Consider the following 23,126-nt stretch of genomic DNA (forward strand, 5'->3'; position numbering starts at 1 on the left):
AACCACTACCAAGATAGAGGTCAGCTTTTCACTGGCAGGAAAGTGAGTCACCCCAGCCTTTCCTGCTCCCAGTACAGTTTACATCCCCAAGGGTGGAGGAGGCTGGGTTTCATCCCTGCAGAGTAACCAGTCCCTTATGGGAATGGTGGGGGCAGAGGAGGGGCCCATCAAGTCACTAATCTGCAAACAAGGAGAGCCCTAAGAAAGGGCTGGTCTGCAGCCCCAGGCTCCCACCTCCCCAAGAGGTGTGTGCTATGCTACAGCTCCTAAATGCCCCCAGGCTACGTAGGGTCATTTGTAGGAGGAGGCAGGGAAGGTGACATTCAGTGTGAATCTTTCAGTGTGAAGTCTCCTTTCAGTGTGAAGTCTCCTTTCAGTGTGAAGTCTCCTTTCAGTGTGAATCTCCTTTCAGTGTGAAGTCTCCTTTCAGTGTGAATCTCCTTTCAGTGTGAAGTCTCCTTTCAGTGTGAATCTCCTTTCAGTGTGAAGTCTCCTTTCAGTGTGAATCTCCTTTCAGTGTGAAGTCTCCTTTCAGTGTGAATCTCCTTTCAGTGTGAAGTCTCCTTTCAGTGTGAATCTCCTTTCAGTGTGAAGTCTCCTTTCAGTGTGAATCTCCTTTCAGTGTGAAGTCTCCTTTCAGTGTGAATCTCCTTTCAGTGTGAAGTCTCCTTTCAGTGTGAATCTCCTTTCAGTGTGAAGTCTCCTTTCAGTGTGAAGTCTCCTTTGCTGACTTTTATGACAAGAGTCTAAGGCAAATCACTCTGGCCCAGGGAACTGGTTCCAAATAGATTACTGCTTTTCATATTTGTTTGGGGCATGGTGACTATGGAAATATGTCTTCCTTTCAGTTACTGTTTTGAAATGTGGACCTAGGTCTCTAGCACTCATTTTTATCAGGCATAATTATGATCATGCTCAATAAAAATGAATCTATTTGTCTGGAGTCCTCCATCCCAGAGAACAGTGCTTTCTACAGTTCTTGGCCTGCTTAAGTTCCCAACAACCAAGATCAATTCCTCTTGTAGCAACCAAAACAAACGGATGTCCCATCTCCAAGCTTAGAAGCCTAACTTGCCAGATGTTATAGCCTCCAGAGGTTGCCAGAGATGGCCCTGAGATCCCAGGGGGGTTGCAGAGAGAAGAGTCAATGGGTAAGGGGGAGATGCTGACCATGCCACATCAGTTCTAGTTAGTGGGGCCTGCTCCGCCCAGTTTTTATATGAGGCCACTGGTGAGAGGCAGCATGGCCTAGCCAGTAAGAAGGCAGACTCTAGAGCAGGACTCCTGAATTCAAATTTTGCCTTTGCCACTTAGTAGCTGTGTGACCTGAGGCAAGTTACTTAACCTCTCTGTTAACACTGCCTCGGTTTTCTCCTCTCTAAAATGTGGGTGATGATACTACTGCTCACCTCACAATGTCTTCATAAGGATTCAGTAAGTTAACAGTTTTAAAGCATTTGGTGCAGTGCCAGGCACATGCCAAGTGCTGTGAGAATTGCTTTTATTGTTGAAAATAAAGAAGTTGTTTCCAGAAAAAAAAAACAGTGTGGCTAAAACGAAGGTTTGAAAACCATTGTTTTAGATCAGGGGTGAGCAAGTGTTTTCTGTAAATGGCCAGACAGTAAATATGTTAGGCCTTGTGAGCCATATGTTCTTTTTTTTTGCAACCAGCCAAAAGCAACCGTAGATGTACGTGAAGAAACAGGCATGACTGTGTTCTAGTAAAACCTCATTTAGAAAAACAGGCATTGGGTTGGAGTTAGTCTGCAAGTTGTAGTTTGCCAACCCCTGGCCTAGACCAAATTTCCTATTTTACAGATGAGAAAAACAGAATGGGGAAATTATCTGACACAGCTGGAAGCCAGGTCTTAGCCCTTCTAGGCCAGGGCACTTTCTAAAATCAAGTGCCCCAGGAAGGAAAAGAGAAGCAGTCAACAGTTCATTCAGAATATAGACACGCTTCCACTGTGGTCTGCCAGGGGACAAGGATACCCTGAGAAAAAGTGACACTGAGGCCATTGCTTTCCATCAGTGATACTCTGGGCTTCCTGAAAGTAGGGCACGGGGATGGAGTGTCCCCTGATCCATCTCTGCAGCCCTCAGCAGCCAGCAGAGGGTCTTGCAACAGTGGAGTTTCTCTGAGAAGGCTATTAACTGTGGATGGTCTTGCTGCAAAAGACTCCCTTGCTGCAAAGCCAAGAGCCTGCACTTCCCAATCTCAGCAATTTCTGGGAGTGGCTGAAGAAAGAAAGCTCCACTATACACCCAGGACAAGGGGGAGCCACTTTTAAAGAATTAGAATATAAAAGGGGCTTCAAGCAAAACATTTACTAAGTATAACTGAGCTCAAATGATACAAGCAAGTTTTTATAAACATTCCTTTTTTTTTTTTTTAAGACAGAGTCTCGCTCTGTTACCCAGACTAAAATGCGGTGGCACAATCTTGGCTTACTGCAACCTCCACCCGCCAGGTTCAAGTGATTTCCTGCCTCAGCCTCCCATGTAACTGGGATTACTAGCATGCACTACCACGCCCGGCTAATTTTTGTATTTTTAGTAGAGATGGGGTTTGGCCATGTTGGCTAGGCTGGTCTTGAACTCCTGACCTCAAGTGATTTGCCTGTCTTAGCCTCCCAAAGTGCTGGGATTACAGGCATGAGCCACCATACCCAGCCAAACATTTCTTTTTCACCCCTCCACTAAAGACTGAAAGTAGAAGATGAATCTAAACCTCAGGGAAGGTCTGTACTAAGGAAGGATAGGCCAGGCGGTGGTTCATGCCTGGAATCCCTGCACTTTGGGAGACCAAGGTCGGAGGATCACTGGAGCCTAGGAGATCGTGACCAGCCTGGGCAACATGGTGGAACCCTGTCTCTACAAAAAATACAACAAATTTAGTGGGGTATGGTGGTATGAGTCTGAAGACCCAGCTCCTCAGGGGGTTGAGGTGGGAGGATGGCTTGAGGCCAAGAGGCGGAGGTTGCAGTGAGCTGAGGTCACACCACTGTACTCCAGCCTGGGCATCAGAGCAAGATTCTGTCTCAAAGAAAAAGAAGGAAGGATATTCCCTTTTTGTGAGACCAGTTGTTATGGTTAAAAATAGCCTCCAAATTCTTTGAAATTCCTCCTAACAAGAAGTAGGGTCTATGTCCCCATCTTCTTGAATCTGGACTCTGTGACTGCTTGACCAGTAGTATATGGAAGTGACACTTCAGAGACTGTCAGATAACTGGCATTTCGAGGCCAGGCCTTAAGAAATTAGCATTATCTCCTTCCTGTTCCTTGGGACATTCACTTTTGTGGTTTGGTTTTTTTCATATTCTTGGGATAAACTTCACTTGGTCATAGCATATAATTATTTTGTTTTGTTTATTTATATTTATTTAGGGGGTACACGTGCAGGTTTCTTACTTGCATATATCGCATAGTGGTTAAGTCTGGGCTTTTAGTGTACTCATGCCCGAATAGTGAACACTGTACCCAATAGGTCATTTTTCAGTCTTCACCCACCTCTCACCTTCCTACCTTTCATAGTCTCCAATGTCTATTATTCCACTCTACATTGGGATTCACTTTTCAAACCCAGCCACCACGCTTTGAGGAAGCCCAAGCAGCCTTGTGGGGAAACCCGCATAGAGAAGAACCAGCAGCCGGCACAACTTGCCAGCCATGAGAATGTTCCATCTTGGAAGTGGATCTTCCAGCTCTGCTTGCAGCCCAGCTGATGCCACGTGGAACAGATGCAAACCATAGCTCTTCAGCCCTGCCCAAATTACAGACTCAAGAGCAGGACAAAAGATTATTGTTGTTTAAGCCACTAAGTTTTGGGGTGGTTTTTCACACAGCCAACAGTAACTAGAATACCTATAAGAACTAGGCTCTTAAATTCTAATCATTTGTTCAGCCCACCAAGCTATCCGCTTCCATAGGTAACATTAGAAAATATTCTTTTGTTTGTTAGGTTGGGGGGGGTGGTAGGAATTAAGACCTCATTTAACATTCTATCATATTAATAAAGGAGCTAAGATATTTGGGGAAACTAGGAAGAGGAAATAAGTCTCAGGGTGGTCTGAAGGTAGGGCCACTTTTTTAAGTAAAAAAAAAAAAAAAAACAAACTTAAAAATTTGTATGAGCACATACACAAATTTGAGAATGAGACTCCAGAGTCCCCATCTAGATAAAAGATGATAGTTAGGAGAAGCTCTGATTTCAAATATTCAAATATCCATCCTGATTTTTGACTCAGAAAATATGATCACCATCACTCACAAGATGGGAGAGGATATTCTAGTCTAAAAATGCTGAGTCCAGTGCTACAGGTGATTCTCTCTCCTACAACATATCTCTTACAGATTCTGAAAAAGAGCTGCAAACCCTTATCAGGTTTTCCAGTATGAGTTTACCAGGATGGGTTAGCTCTCAAATACACCCCTTAATTAACTTTTGGATAAGTGTATTTATTATTAGTTGGAGAATGGATGTCAAAGATAACACTTTTTATTGTAGCATATTTGATGCTAAAATGATCATTTGAACAATTAAATATATCAACTGTCATTGTGCTGACATTTTTCAGGTGCCAACTGAGAAGTTTCTAATGACCAAAATCCTAGATAACAAGTTACTATTTAAGAATCTAAATTTGTAGGCCGGGCGCGGTGGCTCACTCCTGTAATCCCAGCACTTTGGGAGGCCGAGGCGGGCGGATCATGAGGTCAGGAGATCAAGACCATCCTGGCTAACACGGGGAAACCTTGTCTCTACTTAAAAAATACAAAAAATTAGCCGGGAGTAGTGGTACGTGCCTGTAGTCCCAGCTACTCGGGAGGCTGAGGCAGGAGAATGGCGTGAACCCGGGAGGCGGAGCTTGCAGTGAGCTGAGATCACGCCACTGCACTCCAGCCTGGGTGACAGTGCAAGACTCCATCTCAAAGAAAAAAAAAAAAAGAATCTAAATTTGCAAAATAGGTGCTTTTGAAACAAACTAGATACTATAAAAAAGAATTCTTTACAAAAATATTTACTACAGCTGTCTTTAGGTGCTGACCACTTTTTGTGAATCAAAATTACAATCATATATATAAAGGTTTGATGTAAATAAACATTTAGGAACCCACATTTGTTACATGAAAAGAGGTAGCCTCAGGCTGAAATTGAACATGTAGTATTCAAAACTCTACCAGTGCCAAGTGACACAAACCCAACCCAAACTAACTCATGCAACATTACCCAAAATTCACTACCTTGGAGTTTTCTGTCATATCTGTGTACCAACTGTAACATTATTATTGACCTTGTACTGACTTTTTATTAAACTCAGCCTCCTGCAGAGCAATACTGAATACTCCCTTCACTTGTGAACATCACAAGTTCTATGTACTAGTTGTGTTTGTTGTTCTTTAATGCACATATAGATGAATACATGGCTTATATTTTGTACCAGTTTATAAGTATCTAACTGAAAATCATTGTGTGTTCTACCAGTGGTATGAATGCCATTCCTTAAGGCACAGAAAGGGACTATACTCCAGCCTGGGCAACAAGAGTGAAACCCGAAAGAAAAGGAGAGAAAAGAAAAGAAAAGAAGGAGCAGAGGGAGGGAGGGAAAGAAGGAAGGAAGGAAAGAAAGAAGGAAAGAAGGAAGGAAGGAGGGAGGGAGGGAGGGAGGGAGGGAAGGAAGGAAGGAAGGAAGGAAGGAAGGAAGGAAGGAAGGAAGGAAGGAAATCTACTGAATAGAGAAGTGTTACAGACTGAATTATGTCCTCCCAAAATTTATATGTTGAATCCCTAATCCCCAGGGTAAATGTGTTTGGAGACAGGGCCTTTAAGGAGGTCATAAAGGGTAAGTGAGGTCCTAAGGGTGGGGTCTGATTAGGATAGAAGTGGTTTCCTTATAAGAACAGACATCAGAGAGCTGTCTCTTCCCATGTGCACAAACACAGAGGAGAGACCGTGTGGGACCCAGCAAGAGGGCAGCTGTCTGCAAGGCAGGAAGAGAGCCCTCACCAGAAACTGAATTTACCAGCACCATGATCTCGGACTTCCAGCCTCTAGAACTGTGAAAAAATAAATGTCTGTTGTCTAAGCCACCCAGTCTGTGGAGTTTCATTATAGCAGCCTGTACGGACCAATACAGAGACTATAGAAACTAACAAATTCAGCACCAAGCCAGAGGAAGACAAATCGGGCAGAGGTCGCGGTTCTCTTAAGTTTCCAGCTCTGCTTCTCTTCAGCTGCTAATGCTGTGCTCTCTCCCCAGGACAGGTCTCTCCACCCGCAGTGGATGTGGCCAAAGCTTCCAGGCTTCTTTCACACCATGCCCTCAAGAAGAAAAGGACCTTTCTCTCCTAGCTTCCATTCAGAAAACTCCAGGGAAGGTCCCTGGTTGGCCTGGCTCTGGTCACGTGCCTATCCCTCATCCAAAAGCTCTGGCTAGGACAATGGGGGCACAAAATGGTTCATGACCAGCCTTTGTCCCAGCCCGCTCTGTAGCCCAAGGGTGACTGACACCTGTGAATTTCCAGGTCTCCAAACAAGTTTTGCAGGGGGCCTTCAAGATACTGTTTCTCCAGTTCTCTATCTCCTCCCCACGATCCTCCTGTCCCTACCCCCAGGCTACACTCTCCCCCATCTGCAATTCCATCTGCTTTCACAGCTCCGCCTCTCCTTCAGTCCCTGCTGGACTCTTCTGACCACACTGTATTTCCCTATGATCATAAGAACGACTGTCCTTTCTAGAGACTCAGCTCCATGCCAGGCACTGGGCTAAGTGTAAAACATATATTAGTTCTCATTCTCACAACAGCCTTATGAAGCAGACACTATTATGCCAATCTCATAGCTGGAGAAGCAGAGTTCTAGAAAATTAACTCTCCTAAGGTCACAATGCCAATGAGCAGGCTGAGTGTGGTGGTTCACGCCTGTAATCGCAGCACTTTGGGAGGCCAAGGCGGGGGGATCACCTGAGGTCAAGAGTTCGAGACCAGCCTGGCCAACATGGTGAAACCCCATCTCTACTAAAAATACAAAAATTAGCCAGGTGTGGTGGTGCGTGCCTGTAATCTCAGCTACTCAGGAGGCTGAAGCACAAGAATTGCTTGAACCTGGGACGAAGAGGTTGCAGTGAGCTGAGATTGCACCACTGCACTCCAGCCTGGGCAACAGGGCAAGACTCTTGTCTCAAAAAGCAAGCAAACAAACACAATGCCAGTGAGCAGCTGAGTTGGTAGCAAGCCAGGTCTGAGCACTCCAGAGTGTGTACTTGAGGCTGTACCAGTGGGGTCCCCAGCTTGCTCTCTGTGCACCTGTGAATCACTGACATCTCTGTTCTTGGTGTCGGGTGCTTGAGCAGACCATCACCTCCCCTTGCATTGGGCCTTTCCAACTCCACTATCAAAAGGTGAGGCAAGGTGAGGAAACCAAGGTACAAAGAGTTTAAGATTCTGTAGTGAGCTTTATGCAGAGCCAGGCCTGGAAGCCAGGGCTCGTAAGCCTCAAAACCGGAATTCTTCACTATCACTCCACAGTGATGCCCCGCCTCTTGGCTTCCTGACCTTCCAGATGGGCAGCTGAAAATCCATCTAAGGCAGAGATGCTGCTGAGACGATGCAGAGCGCTCACCACGCACCCTCCACGATCAGATGGATGTGCAGGCAGCTCAGGACAGACAAGACCAACGGGGAGCCCCGTAGTTAAAACTGCAGGCTTGATGTTTAGAATAAAAAGACAAGCTCCAAACCCCCATGCTTCCAGAAATGGCCCAGAGTTGGGGAGCTGAAAGTCCTGCCTGCCTCCTCCTGGCAAAAGGAAATTTTTGATACACGTTTCTCATGAGCCAGCGTGCTCAGGGTTTCTCTCTCCTGCTGGCTGAAGGCTCCCTCAGAGGACAATTGAGTCTTCCTTTCCTTTGCCCCCTATTCCCCATCCCCAGTACCCCAAATTGAGCCCTGTGTCTCATACACACATACCAAAAGACTTCCCGGGGGGCAAACACCACAAGAATGTCTTCAGTTGAAACACAGTTTCCTCCATTGCTCAGCCAGGGAAGTTATCCAATACATCCATGTCACAGGGTCTCTATGCAACTGGGCAAAGGTGAGTGCCAAACCTTATCTCTGCTTCCTGAGCAAAAAAGAAATGAAGCCAGAAGCTGGCAAGCCCAGGGGGAGGTGGTAGTGCGAAGACACAGGAGCTGGCTCCCAGGGGTGAGTGGGTGGCCAGATTTTCAGGGGTAGGAGCCTGCATGAACCATCCCCACCTTCTCCAGACCTGGAAGCCCAGCCACCCCAATCCCCATCACAGTCACTTTGGGCAGAAAGCTCCAGCCTTCCTCTGCAAAGTGGGTCAAGCCTCAGTAATCTCACCAGCTTCTGAACACCCCTGACCTTAGCTCTCTGGGCCACTCAAAGGGGACTCAGATGAGGTGGCCTTGGGCTACTTATCAGGGCTGCAAAGAGTCCAGGCAGGAGAAACAGATCTTTGCCACAGATTATTTTGGCAGGAGCTGTGAAGGAATGGGAATCCCCCATATCTAGAAGCTGCCCCTGAAGATTACACAGTCATGGGCTACATTAATAGAAGTATAGTGTCCAGATGGAGGGAGGTGACAGTAGCATGATTCCTGCGCCACTCAGGTCACATCTTGAACACTGTATTCCATTCCGTGTCCCCATTTTAGGAGGAGCATTGATAAAAGAGATGTACAGAGAAGGGAAGCCAGGAGAGGTTTGGACACCTTGTCCAGAGAATTCTTAAGGGAAGAAAGCTTATCTCCAAAAGAAGATTTCACACTCTGAATATTTGGTCACCCTGGAAGGAGAATGGGGTATGTATTCTGTGTGGCTCTCAGATCACAGCCAGGGCTACCGGGAGGCACACCTTGGTCTAAGATAATGTCTTTAGGCCCGGGCTGCCAAGTAATGGCCTGGGCTGCAAAGCTGTAAGCTTCCAGTTCCCGGGAGGCTACAAGGCAGATGCCTTCAGGAGGCCAAGCTTCTCTCAGGTCCTTCTGGGCTTTCAGATCTGTGATTAAGTCATTTAGAGTCTCTCCCATCTCTCAGATTGAAGTGGGAAGGAGAGCCCCAGGGCCCTCAGGCAAATCTCAGGAAACCTGGAAAATTCTTTCTCTCCAAAAAGCTGGTGTTAGACTGACAGAGAGGAGAACCTGGGAAAGGGCCATGCTCCCAACCCACCGGAGCATGATGATGCTCCTCCATCCTGGATCCTGCCTTCAGGGGCTTTCAGCCCTATCCCCACCACCCTGCAAAGGCATAACCTCTTCACTGACAAACACAATGAAGAGGGTGCCTCCACCTCAGTGCCTGCCTCAGCCTGGGAGGAGACAGACAAGGGCCGCTGGGTACAGTGGCAGCCTGGAGCCAGTTCCTGAGGGAGACACAGGAATCCAGAAATTTCCACACGGTTCATTCTAGAGAGGCAAGAGGGCATAGTTCAGAGAACCAGTCCTCAGTTTGTCTTTTCACTGGCAAGCCTGGTATGCAACCTTGGCCAAGTCACTGGTTTCTCTTGCTTAAATGTCCCCGTTGGAAGGAGTGCATTAGCACTGCCAGCTCCCTAGGCACCTCACAACGATGCCAGGAGTAAGGACCCCTGGTGGCACCGACAACAGCAAGAAATGAGAAGACAACTTAGCTGGTCACACTGGCGGACAGCCACCCCGCCACAGCAGCTGGCCGTGCACAGCCTCTTCACCCACTGCAATCTGCAGGCCTCTTCCCATTCCACCCAAATACTGGTGTCAGGGAGCTTGGGAGGCTGGAGCTCTGAGGTCATGAGCGGGCCATGGAGATCCAGGAACTTTGAAAGTCACTTAACCTCTTTTCTAGTTCTAAAATCTATGACAGATACATTAAGTAAACTTTTCTAATGAGGTGAGTAAAATTATGAATGCCTCGTGGGATGAGCCAGGAGCTGGGCGGCTGCAGGTTTACAATCCTTGTTCTGACTGCCCTGGTTACAGTTTGCATTCCAGGAACTACCCCATCACCTGCTCCTCACCCTCATCTGCCAGCCCCCTGGGCCTAAAGGCAAAGGGAAACAGGATGGAGGGAAAGACACAGAGGTCTTTGGCTCAACTTGGGCCTCCAAGGCTTGCCACACCCATGGCTGGCTTCTCTCTGGTGCGAATGAGGCTGCAGGCAACGATGTTTTTGTTTCATCTAGAGGAGGAAATCACAGTGACATCACTTCACCAGCAACCCTTTCCCCACACGCTTTTGTGGACATCACTCAAAGCCCACACCCTCAAAAGCCTAGAACAAACCTGGCACAAGGTGGGGATCATTTCTACCTTGTGCAAAGAATTAATTTTATAGGGAAGGAACGAATGGCCAAACCACACTTCCAACTGGCCGTATCAGGCAGATGTGCGACTGTTCCCTCAGGTGTAGGCAAACGCCAAAAACATCTCAGGGATTCTCCCTTCTAAGGATGTAATCCCTGAATTATAGAAGGATGGGCACAGGGAACCTCAGAATGAGAGGATCAGGGACTTTCGTATTATCTCATTCAAGCCCTGAGGTCACCGAGGACAAAGCACCCAGATGTGAAGTGACTTCCCCGAGAGCAGCCAGATCACAAATGGCCAATCTAAGACCAGTGACCTTTTCAGAACATCAGGGGACTATAGGGGAACCTGCCAATCCCTGTGTGTGACAGGCAAAGCTTGAGCAAAACTGGTTATGCCACTTCTTAGCTGTGTGGCCTGGGGTAAAACACTCAACCTCCACTACTGTCTGAATATGTGTATCCCCCCAAAATTCGTAAGTCAGAAACCCAACCACTGACTCGACGGTATTAGGAGGTGGAGGCTTCAGGAGGCAATTAGGTCATGAGGGCGGAGCCTCATGAATGAGATTAGTGCCCTCATAAAGGACACCCCAGAGAACGTCCTCACCCCTTCCATCATGAAAAGAAGCGGTGAGAAGGTGCTATCTATGAAAAAGTGAGCCTTCACCAGACACCGAATCTGCTGGCACCTTGATCTTGAACTTCCTAGCCCAAGAAATAAGTTTCTGCTTTCATAAGCTACCCAGTCTATGGTATTTTGTTATAGCAGCCCAAATGGACTAAGGCACAGGAATCCAGAAATTTCCACACAGTTCATTCTAGAGAGCCAAGAGGGCACAGCTCAGAGAACCAGTCCTCAGTTTGTCTTCTCACTGACAAGCCTGGTGTGCAACTTTGGCCAAGTCACTGGCTTTTCTTGCTTAAATGTCCCTGTTGGAAGAAGTGCCCTCATTTTCTCATCTATGAAACAGAAGCTGTAATGGCTAATGAAGACAGCACAAGCAAAGTGCTCACTATGACACCACAACACTTAGCAACTCTTAGGCTTTGAAAGTTATTATAGGATCACCCAGGGTTTCAGGAGAACCCCTGTTCAATCCCTGCATTTACAGACATCTCCCCACTGCCAAAATGCAGCAGCTCACAGGCCAGAGTCCACACAGGACTGGGTTTGTAGCCTGGCTTCCCTGTGTGACCTCAGGGGGAATGCTAACTTTTCAGGTGTATCTGCAAAAGAAGATAATAATGACTACACTCAGAGCTGAAAGATGAAATACACTTAGTGGGTGAAGTCCTAAACAGAGGCGTAACACACAATGCATGTGTATTAGTATCCATGGCTGCCATAACAGAGGACCACAAATCAGGTGGCTGAAAGCAACAGAAATGTATGATCTCATAATTCTGGAGGCTAGAAGTCCAAAACCAAGGTGTGAGCAGGGCCACATTCCCTCTGCAAGCTGCTGGGGAGAATCCTTCCATATTCATTTGCTAGGGCTGCTATAACAGGCCACCACAGACGGGGCGGCTCCATCAGCAGAAATGTATTTATTCTGGAGGCTGGAAGTCCAAGATCAAGGTGTTGGCAGGGTTGGTTTCTTCCAAGGCCTCCCTCCTTGACTTGCAGATGGCCGCCTTCTCGTTGTGTCCTCACACTGTTGACCCCATCTGTGTCTTATCCGTGTCCTCTTCTTCTTTTAAGGACACCAGTCATACTAGATTAGGGCCCATCCTCATGATCTTATTTTACCTTAATTACCTCTTTAAAGGCCCGGCCACCAATCCCATTCTGAGGTGCTGGAGTCAGGATACGAATTTTGAAAGGACACAATTCAGCCCAGAACAGGTGTGTTGATTACCTTTCTTCCTTTTAGGGAGGAAAACGTGGAGAGATCTGTAAGTCCTCGTCCAGGGCACTGTGCTGTGCCACACTGAACTGGTTTGGAATCTGGACAGATAACCAAATGAACAAGTCCCTTTCTAGAAATATGTGTCTTGCCTTAAAAATACTTGGTTTTCCAGCCAGGCGTGGTGGCTCACGCCTGTAATCCCAGCACTTTGGGAGTCTGAGGCAGGTGGATCACCCGAGGTCAGGAGTTTGAGACCAGCCTGACCAACATGGTGAAACCCCGTCTCTACTAAAAATACAAAAAAATTAGCCGTGAGTGGTGGCTGGCACCTGTAGTCCCAGCTGCATGGAAGGCTGAGGCAGGAGAATTGTTGAACCTGGGAGGCAGAGGTTGCAGTGAGCCGAGATCGCGCCACTGCACTCCAGCCTGGGAGACAGAGCGAGACTCCATCTCAAAAAAAAAAAAAAATATTGTTTTCCATGAGGCATGGACCCTGTGGCCAGCACCACCCTAGCCTTATAGGAAATGCCCTGATGACTCCCAGGACAGCAGCAAGGTGCTTATGATCCCAGGGGACAGATAGGCAAGTATCCAAGGAATGATAAGAAGGCAGGGAGTGATGGGAAGTGCTACGTGCTCTAGCAACCCACAGACCAATACTGTGGGAAGATGGGGAGGAGGACACAATGACACCCTGAGCAGAGTGGAGAGGAACCCAGAGGGGACAGATTTGTCTCTCAGCTTGCATGGTCAGTCCCACGGCCTGGGCTGTTTGCATGTGTGTGTATAGAGGGGATAGTGGTTTGGGGAGGGGAAGGTGGCATCCACCACTAATATTCCCATGCCCTGCATTCCCTGGGGCCAGGCTTCCCAATCAGCATGGGCAACAGAACTCATTCTGCAGAGTGTGCAGGCCACTGCTGAGCACCGATTCCTCTCCCCATCCCACAGCTGCCTGCAAAGGTGACTGCCGTCCTCTACCAACCCACCGGAGCCTCAGGCCTTCAGGCCTTTCTGGTCCTGCTGCCTAGGCCACCAGTGACATACGCTCCCTCCCTCTGGACAATTCTGCCTACTGGGGTTTTCCACCTGGCCCCAGCGTCGGGAAAATGGAGGAGCTGCTGGGAGAACGGACCACAGAACCCATGTTCTGGGCACACAAAAGGCATCCATGGAACACCTGGGGTCCTATGCACCAGCATTACTTTTTTTTTTATTAGCTTAAAAAGTAATAATTACCAGAAATGGCAAATCTATAGTGATAGAAAGAAGATTGCTGGTTGCCAGAACCAGGGGGTGATATTTTAAAAAAACAAACAAATAAAAAACTCAACAATATTGAGATATTAAAAAAATTATATTTAAATAACGCTAATTCACTAATTCCCTCCCAATAAATAAAAGCATCTTGAAACTTGGTGAAGTAAATGTTCCTCTGTGCTTAGCCAACCATTGCTGCCTTCCCCACTTCCTTGCAAACAGAGCTTGCCTCTTGCTCTAGATGAGGCAAAAGCACCAGTGATTTGCTTTCTCCTCCTCCACTGGAGCGGAGGCATGGGTACTGACTCGTTTCTCTTCAAGGAGACTTGATAGAATCTCCAGCAGGGGAATTCTGGGAAAGGCTTCCCTTCCTGACAAATTAAGACAGACAAGGAGAATCTAACCTTCCTGCCTGCCTTTGGACACAGTTATGTGAGAACGTGATGCCGGAGCAGTGGCAGCCATGCTTTGACCATAAGGGGACTGGCCTGAGAACAAAGGCCAACGTGCTGAAGATGGCAGACTACGTTAGACGAAGTCCTTGAAATGATCGCTGACTCCCTGAATGAACCAATCCTAGAGCTCCTACCTTTAGACTTCTGGCTGAGTTGAAGCACCTTGTTTTTAAAGCCATCATTAGTACAGTGTTCTTTTACCTGTAGCCAATAACATCCCACAAGCCAGATGGTTTTCATCTCTCCATACTTTCACCCCAATTCCCAAACTGAGATCATGGTGAGATATAAGATAGAACCCTGTGGCTGTAAACTGTGCCCCATCTGAATTCTGAGTCCAGTCCCCACAGATAATGCTTTCCCCTACGTCCTCTAAGCAAAGGAAGGAAACAGCTGCCAATTTCTCTTGTGCATGAGCACCTCCCCTGTCACCCCTATGTGCACCCTGCAGTATAAATGACTGATAACAGTGTCTGATAAGTGTCAGGTATGACCCACATGCATATGCCCTCCCTGGTCCATGTGTCATAAGCCCCCGTCTACCCAGGACAACCTCAGTTTATATCTGTGTCCCAGCATGATTATACATTTGAAAAAAAAAAAAATTTCACAGTCATCCTACTTCTGGCTGCCTCGTCACCCTTTTCATTCTCCTGATCCCATACTTACCACCTTACACTAAAGCAAGGCTGTTCTGTCTTTCCCAGCAAGATGGGTAGATGGGCAGCAGGGATCCTGCCAGGCTCACCCCAATTCATCTCATCTCACTCCTAGAGCCAGACCCACTGCAGATACCTTGTGTGTGCCCACTAAACTGAGGCAAAGGTTAACAGGTAAAAGGATTAAGGCAAATCAATAGAATGTGGGCAGAATAAACCATTTTTAGAAGGAGAAGAGGAGAAACTGGGTGCTTTCTCGGAATCCCTGACCCTCACTATTGGCCTGGTCTGCACAGGGTCCTTCATGCAAGTGGCAGAGCACGTCCAGACACGTCCAGCCATCTGATGCAACCTTGCTGCAAAGGCAACGCATGCTCTTTATTACCCAATCTACCGAATATGTGACCCACACAAATGCCAAGCATCAAGGAGATGGAGGAACAGAAAGACTTTTTGCTTCCTGAGAGTGCCCAGGGCACTGTAGGTAGATAATGGAGACAGATAAACTGCATACTGTAAAAAATACTTTGCTTGTAAACACCAGCCTGTTTGGTGATATGCCAAGATGTGAATTCTCTAGCAGGTCACTTTTTTGATCTCATGGTTGAAACGTGTAAGTATCTCAGCAAATGCCCCAAGAGTGTAGGACAGGCCTGTGGGTTCTGAGCTACTGGTGAGATCATGATGCTGCCTACCCCAGGGAAAGGCCCTATAAGGGAACAGTATGGGGAATGTGTCAGCTCCACCCACTCTGAATGGAACCACACACATTCTTTCTGAATCCCTTCAGGGCTCAATTGTCACAACTACAGTTAGGCATTACCATGTCTCTGCCTCTGTCTGTCTCCCTCAGAGAAGTTACTTTCATTTAGCAAGGCACACAGAGGCACCCAGCACTGTGCCTGGCATATAATAGGCACTCAGTAAACTCCCTGCACTCAATAAATTCCACACAGCTCCCTGCATGGGATTCCCAAGTCACTTACTTATAAGCTGAAATGTATTCTGGGCGTTGGAGGAAGGAACTTGCAGCAGGTGCTGCTGCCTCTCTCATGATCATCCGAAAAGCACTGAGCCAAAGCTTCTCAGAACTCCCCCATCACAGACTGCGCCTATGCAGCCGGCTCAGCTACCCTCACATCTATCTTCAAAAGCTGCCTCTGTGTGAAGTAAGTTAGGACAGAAGTTGGCTGGATTCTCAGCGTGACAAATGGAGGCCCTTCCAGCAGAAGCAAGCAAGCCCTTCCAGCAGAATCTCAGCGTGACAAATGGAGGCCCTTCCAGCAGAAGCAAGCAGGATGGTGAAAGGTCTAGAAACATTTCTCACAACAGCTGCAGCGGCCATGGGTGAAGACAGCCAGCCAGGAGGGTGGCCAGAGCTCAGTACAAGTTCTTTCCAGCTATAACATAAGGGAAGGCGCTGCCTCCGAGGCAATAAACTCCTGGCCACAAGCAGCACAGTGGAAAAAAGCACTGCTGCAGTCAGGACTCCCACACCAGGTGGAGGATTGACCAGATGACCTCTAAGATGTCTCCTGAGTTTCAAACTATGGGAACTAAAGACTCGGGGCATGGAAAGACAATGTAGTTCCCAGTCTGGAGGACCAGTAGCAACTGCAATCTGCACAGGGCACCCTTAAGGGGACCCTGGAAAGAAGCCTCATATGTAAGAACCTGACCTGAGTATGCCGCAGGGAGAATGTTCTGGGCTTCCTAGACAGGCTCATCTGAAGTTTTTTCCTAAGAGACGAAATCTTGGATGGAACTGTCCTTCTCTGCCATCCTGCACATGCCTCCCCAAGTTGTGCAGCTGTCTGCAAGGCCCTTTTAAAAGGTTCCTACCGAGGAGCACCTCTGCCCTTTCTCTTCTCTCTCCTCACTCACTTACCCTGCCCTGATCGCAAACCATCTCCCAAGGTGGAGATTTAAGTCAGCAAAGGGCAAAGAGCCCCAGACTCTCCCCAGGCCCCTGGTGCCCTAGAGCTCCCAGTCAGGAAGACACTGGCCCTCAGGCTTTACATGCTAATTTCTCTTGAGGGCCTCCTGGACCACATGTGTAGTGGACATTCAAAGCTCTAACAGGCCTGAGGTCTCACATTTCTAGGGAAGATTTTTCTCCACCTCACATCCAGGTCAAGACAAAAGGCAACATGGCCACTTTCCATCCCCTATGCGGATGGGCTGGTGTCTAGTCCACCCTTTCTCCCAGCATGCAAACTTTTGCCAGGTCCTGTTTTAGGTAGGGCTCTTGATTCCTGGTATCATCTCTAGTCCCAGAGGAGATGTAGTCAGGACTCAACCCCTTGGGCTTTGAGGCCAGGAGCCACCCCTCAACACCTCTCCCAATCCCCAGGCCTAGATGAGCCCCAGCTGGAGCTCACCCTCCACACTGCCTTTGAGATCCCTGGGGATTTCCCTTACATTCCATGAGCTTAGCTCTGCTTTGAAAGGACGCTAGCTACAGCTTATACAGCCTTTTTAGGTGCTCTGTCACTGGAAGGTTTTCAAGATTTTTACTCCACTGTGGTACTAAAAGTATTCTAAATCAGCCTTGGGACTCTCCCTTTGGACTTACTTATGGAAACCTTCCCTGGCTGACCTCCCACCCCGGACAACTAACTCTGGGCACATCCCTGCAGATCCGCAAACACAGACTGAACACACACTTACTACGTGCCAGGCACTACTGTCGGTTCTGAGAATTCAAACATGCAAAGACTGGACCTTCACCTAAAACACATCAGCTCTATAAAAATGAAGTATGGCAGGAACAGAGGGATCTGCAACATTCTATTTAATTTGCATTCCACTCTTCCCCGGGGTTGTTACAGCTTTTTAGTGGCTTCATATGTTCATGTCTTCTCTCCCCAACAAAACTACCTGCTCCTAGAAGCAGGTTTCAGGGCTTCCCCACTCTGTACACTCCAAGGGGCTGGGACAGGGCTCTGCTCACTGTGGATGTTAAAAAACAAAATGCCTCTCCCCTAACTCACTCTAATGTTTCCAGCTGAAACACGCTCTTGGCTGTCGCCGGATTCTGCCAGCTGGGCCTCCAGCATGACACAGCATCCCCGCCTGGCTTCCCTGACGACAGCGGCCAGCATGACAAAGGATTCTCTGACAATGGGAGGAAGAGGTCTGCTCTCATTGTCTACGGCAGCCCTCACCATGGTCACGCTCAGTGGCCGATGCTTCCCCACTCGCAGGGCTCAGCTTGGGCCCACACTTCTGCAGCCTCTACCTTGCACAGTGCGTTGTCTGTAAGGCAGCACCACCCCACTATCCTGCTAGCAATACCTGAGCACTGAACTCACCATGATCTTTCCTCCTACCTCAACCCCAGCAGACCCTGCTCCAGCAACCAGAAGTTCACACCTGAGTTAAGAGCTGTTGTCCCCCCAGTGAGTGAGGCCACAAAACAGGGAGCCACTGAGAAGACTCCCTTATCCCCCAAGTCTAAGGAATCACTGCAGACTTTACTGCCTAACTAATTTTCATGTATGACCTTTGGTCCATCCTTAGATGCATGGCCCTTGTTCCAGGTCTCACCCCCTGTGACGTGGATGCCATGGGGAACCTGTTACTGCCTCACCAGCCCCATGGCCACCCGGTTCCCAGTCCTGTTCCCTTCCGATCCAAGCAAGGCTGCACACCTCTCTGATTAAAGCCCTGCCTCTATGCCTTACCTGCAGGCTAAAAACCAAGGTCTGAAGCCAAGCTCACAAAGCTCATCCACTCTGAGCACTGTCTGCCTCTCCGCCCTTGCATTTGACCTCACTGCTTGCGGTTCCTTCCTACACCCAGGCAGCCTTGTTCCTCCACACCCTGCGCACACCATGCCTTCTCCCTGAATGCCCTTCTCCCATCTCCTCTTCTGGCCAGTTCCTTTTCATCCATTAAGATTCAGCTCCTGAGCCGTCTCCTTTAGGAAACCCTCCCTGACATCTGAGGCTGGAGCAGGTAGCTGCCCCTTGTCTGTGCCGCTATAAGGGGCTTGGACTTCTCTCTACCTAGACTCCCCACATCACATTGAATGGAACGGTTTATGCATCTGTCTCTCCCACTAGAAAGCAGGCTGCTTGAAGGCATGGGGCTATACCTATTCACTGTTGTAGCCCCAGGGCCAAGGACAGAGACAGGCATAGAAACACAGCACGATAACTACTGTGAAGCTCGTACCAACTGCAGGATGATCAAGTAAACTTCTTAGGTCTGCTCTACCCACCCCACCCCAAGCATCTAGTTTCCCCCTAACCATTTTTGGGCCATTGTCCCAGCCTAAAACCTCCTCCACCATGAGCCAGGTCTACTGTCAAATTCACCTCATCCATGAGACCATCCCAAACTGGCTCCACTCTACAGATCATTGCTATGGTAACTGCCTCCCATACTTTATCTCTCCTACCCCTTGGGTAAGTGAGCATTTGGGTCTGGCTCTATGGCTGAATATGAGTGAACAGTAGGCATTAAGAAGCTCTGGGAAGTTCAAGGCTTTCTGTTCATCATAATGATGTCAGACAGCAAGGCACCTCAGCCCTGAGCACTGGACCTGAAGTCTGAAGTCAGGGTTCATATCCCTGCTCTACTGCTTACTTGTGACTTGGGCATGCCACTAACCACGAAGGCTCAGTTTCCTCTTCTGCAAAATGGGTATAACAACAACTGCCTCACAGACTGATAATGATAACTGCCTATTATAAAAGGCAGATGGGATAATTTGTGTGAAATACTTTGCAAACTGTAAAGCCAAATCAAGTGCAGGGTATTAAAGTAGCCCCGCTGTCAACCAACCACTATCCAACCTTTCTGTCCTCCTCCCCACCAGTAGTTTTGTCCTTACTTGAGTCAGTTGAGAATCAAATGAAATCTGTAGATTCTCTTCCTAGAAAAATACACATGCATCCCAGCTTTGCCAACACTTCCAAAAGGTTCATGAGGACCCTGACTCAGGGCGAGAAAGCCACAGACCAAGTTTGAGAGCACTGTAGGACACCAAGACCCTCCATCTTTCCCAAATACACACCTTCATGTGCTCATGAATGCCAAAGATGAAGATAAGGCAGGAAGGGCCAGTTGCGAAGGAAAGAAAAGTCAAGATGAAAAAATGAATTTCAGAGCTCTTCCCAGAACCAGAAGACAGGAGAGAAGAACATAAAGAGTTCTCACTCTTTGGGAAGTAAGAACCCAACTTTTTTCCAGAAAACATTATGGTACCTAGAAAGAATATTGGATGAAATGTCAAATTCCAGGATTTTTTACCCACTCTGCTAAGGACTCACCATGACCCTGGGCAAGTCATTCCACTTCCCTAGGCTTCAGGTCTTCACATGAAGATCAGATCATCTTCAAAGTCCTCCCCAGCTCTGGGTGCCAGAGATTCAAGGATGTGTCTGTTCTCACCCCGTTGTGAACCACAGCTCTGGCCTTAATTCTGAAGTCAGAGGCATGCTGAGAGCACGGTGCCAACGCAGGGAGAAGGCCACCATTACAGCAAGGTTCTAAATTAAACTGCACGCAGCAGGAGGCAGGGGGCAAAGGAAAACCCAAACCTGAAAGGAAGCAGCTGAGCTCAGGGTGCCGGTGAGTCAGTGAGGCCCAGAGGTAGATGCCCCCTCCCCCTGCCATGCCAAGGACATCAAATAGGGCTGTGTTATCAGGTAAGTTATGCAGAAATGCCACCAAGTGTGGAGAATTCTCAGAAACTGCAATTTGCCTGCATGTTTGTACCTCCTGTTCTCTATCTGGGCTCAGGATTCTCTCTCCATTCTAACCACCCACCTCCTGTCTCCTCCTTCATGACCTGAGCTGCAAACAACATAACCTTAAAACAAGGGCAATGGAGCCCAAAACGGAAATGAAATTAGATGACAATATCTGGGACCAGACGGTGAGTTTGGGATTAGATAAAAAGCAGACTTGTATTAACACATCTACACAGACCTGTAAGGCAGAAACTCCTACACCCAGGCAGGGCCTGAGTGAGACCTTGACCAAAGCCACAACCTCTCCCTGAGTCACAGCACATCTGAGCTGAGGCAGGACCACGGAGAACACCTCCTTAGCTCCATGTCCCCAGAAGCCTGTTGGTTGGCTTCAGGGTAATTTCCATCAGCTGCCTAACTTCCACAGAAGAGTATACCTCTGGGCCCTCCCAGGAGGTTCCAAAAAGCCCGAAGTTCAGGATAACAAGGGCCATTAAGGTGTTTTTTCCCATTGCTTCCTTCTGCATTTGCTCTAGAATAAGAACTGGCATTATGGGCCCCTTGAAACCAACATATGTGAAACTGACTAAGTTCCAGGGTGACTGCTCTAAAATATTTATGATTTGTTCCCTCCTGTAGGCTGTGTTATTGCATTGCAACTTAACTATTTCTGCTCTACTATCTTTGTAGAGTAGCAGAGTATCTGGCCTAAGTGAGGCTGGTGCTTCATAAACATTTGCTGGACTTAATGAACATTTGTTAAATTTTATTTGTACCCACTTCTAGATACACAAACACGTAGGTGCCCAGTACATATTGAGTGAATGGTTAATTAATTGATTAGTTGGCTAAACTTAATAACCCTCCAGGCTGTCTGACAACCTTCACATGCATGAATTCTGAGAAATCCATGCAGGCAAGTATAAGTTCTTTGCTCCTTGAATTCAATGAAGACTCAATGAACACAGCCATATGAACATAGATAACTGTTACATGAACAGGCATACCATATGCATTTATTACATGCACATATGATTCTGGTAGAAACTAGATGTATCACAGCTGCTATCCATTCACCAACAGTAAATTATTAAATGTGTGGTAATAACAGCAATGCAGACTTCCCTTCTTTAGTGGCTGCTCTCATTAGGAATGGTTAGCAAATCAAGAGTGTTTTGAGAAAGAATATGTGTCAGCATAATATACTTTATTTCTTAGTTTCAGTATTTCCTGAGGTATCAAGAATCCACACTCAAAAAAAAGTGGCCACTATTAATTAAATGCCATAAGTTGAGAAACGGGGGAATGTGGCCCTTCCCCCACCGAGAGGCCTTATGCAAGCCACATTTTTGAGCCTCAGTGTGTTCATCTGTAAAATGGGGCTAATACTCTCCTACCTCACAGGACCCTCTTAATAAATGCTATGATATCTGGGCGGGGGCAGGGGTGGAGGGAGGGGGTGTAAGAAACCTGCCCTGTAAGGTCATACAAACATATTATTCTAGCAACCTGTTAATCACTGATGACACTGTGCCCTAGAATGTGTTACAAAATTACTGCCTCTGAGCATCCATTATCCAGGACAGATGCTTGACACAGATGAGGTGATCTGTGTGTAAATTGAATCCTGTGTCAAATACTCAGAGGGAGTTTCCCCAGACAACCTAAGCGTGTCCTGGCCACCTTCTAGCGTCTGTTCGGTGCATTCTGTTCACGTATAATTGGGTTTTCTTGAAAGCCAGGCCATTTCCTCGCGCAGCCCGAGCCTGCTAGGAGCCTGGATTCCCGAGGTTTTCAGCCTAGACCGGGCCCTGGGCAGGAGGAACTGGAAACGGACAGCCGGCAGCCCCTCCCTGAGCTCTGGGCGGCTCCTTCCTCTCGGCACCGGCCCCAGCAGCAGCGGCGCTCGCTAGCGCTGTGTCACTTTCGCCCTACGGAGGCTTTAGCCGCGGCCGAGCTGGCGGCTCCAGCGGCTTCCTCCTTGGTCGCGCGGGCCCCTGGCCTGGGAGATAATCCCCGGGCCGCAGAGACACAGCGCCGGGCGGGCGGCGGGCTGGGCTGGGTTGGGGCGCGCTGGGGCTGCCAGGCCGCCTTGGGCTCCCACTGTAGAGCCGGGACTGCGGTAGGCAGTCGCTGACTCTCCCAGGTCTGCGAAGGCAGCTGCGGTGAGCGCGGGCACGCACACCCACCGAACGCCTCGGTGCGGGGTCACCCTAGCGTGGACTGGGGGCGGCGCAGCCAAACTAACCCCCGCGCCGCCGGGTGGACCCCCAGTCTGCCGGGTCAGGGGGCGTCGTGGGCGCGGAGGGAGGGGCTGTGTGACTCAGCCGCACAGCGGACCCGGGACTCCTGCACCCAGGACCAGCACACGCGACCCTACGGTCTTCCCCGGCCCACAGCCGCACGGTCCCCTCTCCAGGTAACTCGGGCGTGCGCGCGCGGGGACACACGACCTCGACTCGGACGAGGAGGGGGCTGGAGGGACCGGTCCCGCGGGGGATCGGGGCCCACGCGTGTCCCCACTACGCCGCGGTCTGCGGTCCCCGCCCCCCACACACACCGGAGCCGTGTGTACACACAAACAGCCGGGCGGGGGAGGCGACGCCTCACTCTCGGGGTGGGGACGCACGCGGCGCCGCCAGCCAGCCCTCCCCTCTACACGCCGCACAGCCCGCCCTGCTCACACCCCCCAGCCCCAACCCAGAAAACTCCGCGGAACCAAACAGCCAACACCGCCCAGATAAGGGACTCAGACCGCCCCCTTCCCGATTGTCTTTAATCATCAATAGAGAAACACACTCGACTCAGGCGCGCGGTGTCCTGGACGCCCCCTCCGGCCATATCCAGGCACCGGCACGCGGCCCTCCGAGGCCCCAGACCTTCGCCTCAGC

At 48.8% G+C, this 23,126-nt stretch overlaps 1 protein-coding gene across 6 annotated transcripts in view; it reads right to left on the minus strand.

The window, feature by feature from the left end:
* The window catches only part of CTIF (cap binding complex dependent translation initiation factor), a 334,077-nt gene that overhangs the window by 309,353 nt on the left and 1,598 nt on the right, over window positions 1-23,126 (minus strand). The gene's annotated exons all lie outside the window — the stretch shown is intronic.

The sequence above is a fragment of the Rhinopithecus bieti genome, unplaced genomic scaffold, assembly GCF_001698545.2.
Source record: "Rhinopithecus bieti isolate Rb0 unplaced genomic scaffold, ASM169854v2 scaffold_57691, whole genome shotgun sequence".
NCBI classification, from domain to species: Eukaryota; Metazoa; Chordata; class Mammalia; order Primates; family Cercopithecidae; genus Rhinopithecus; species Rhinopithecus bieti.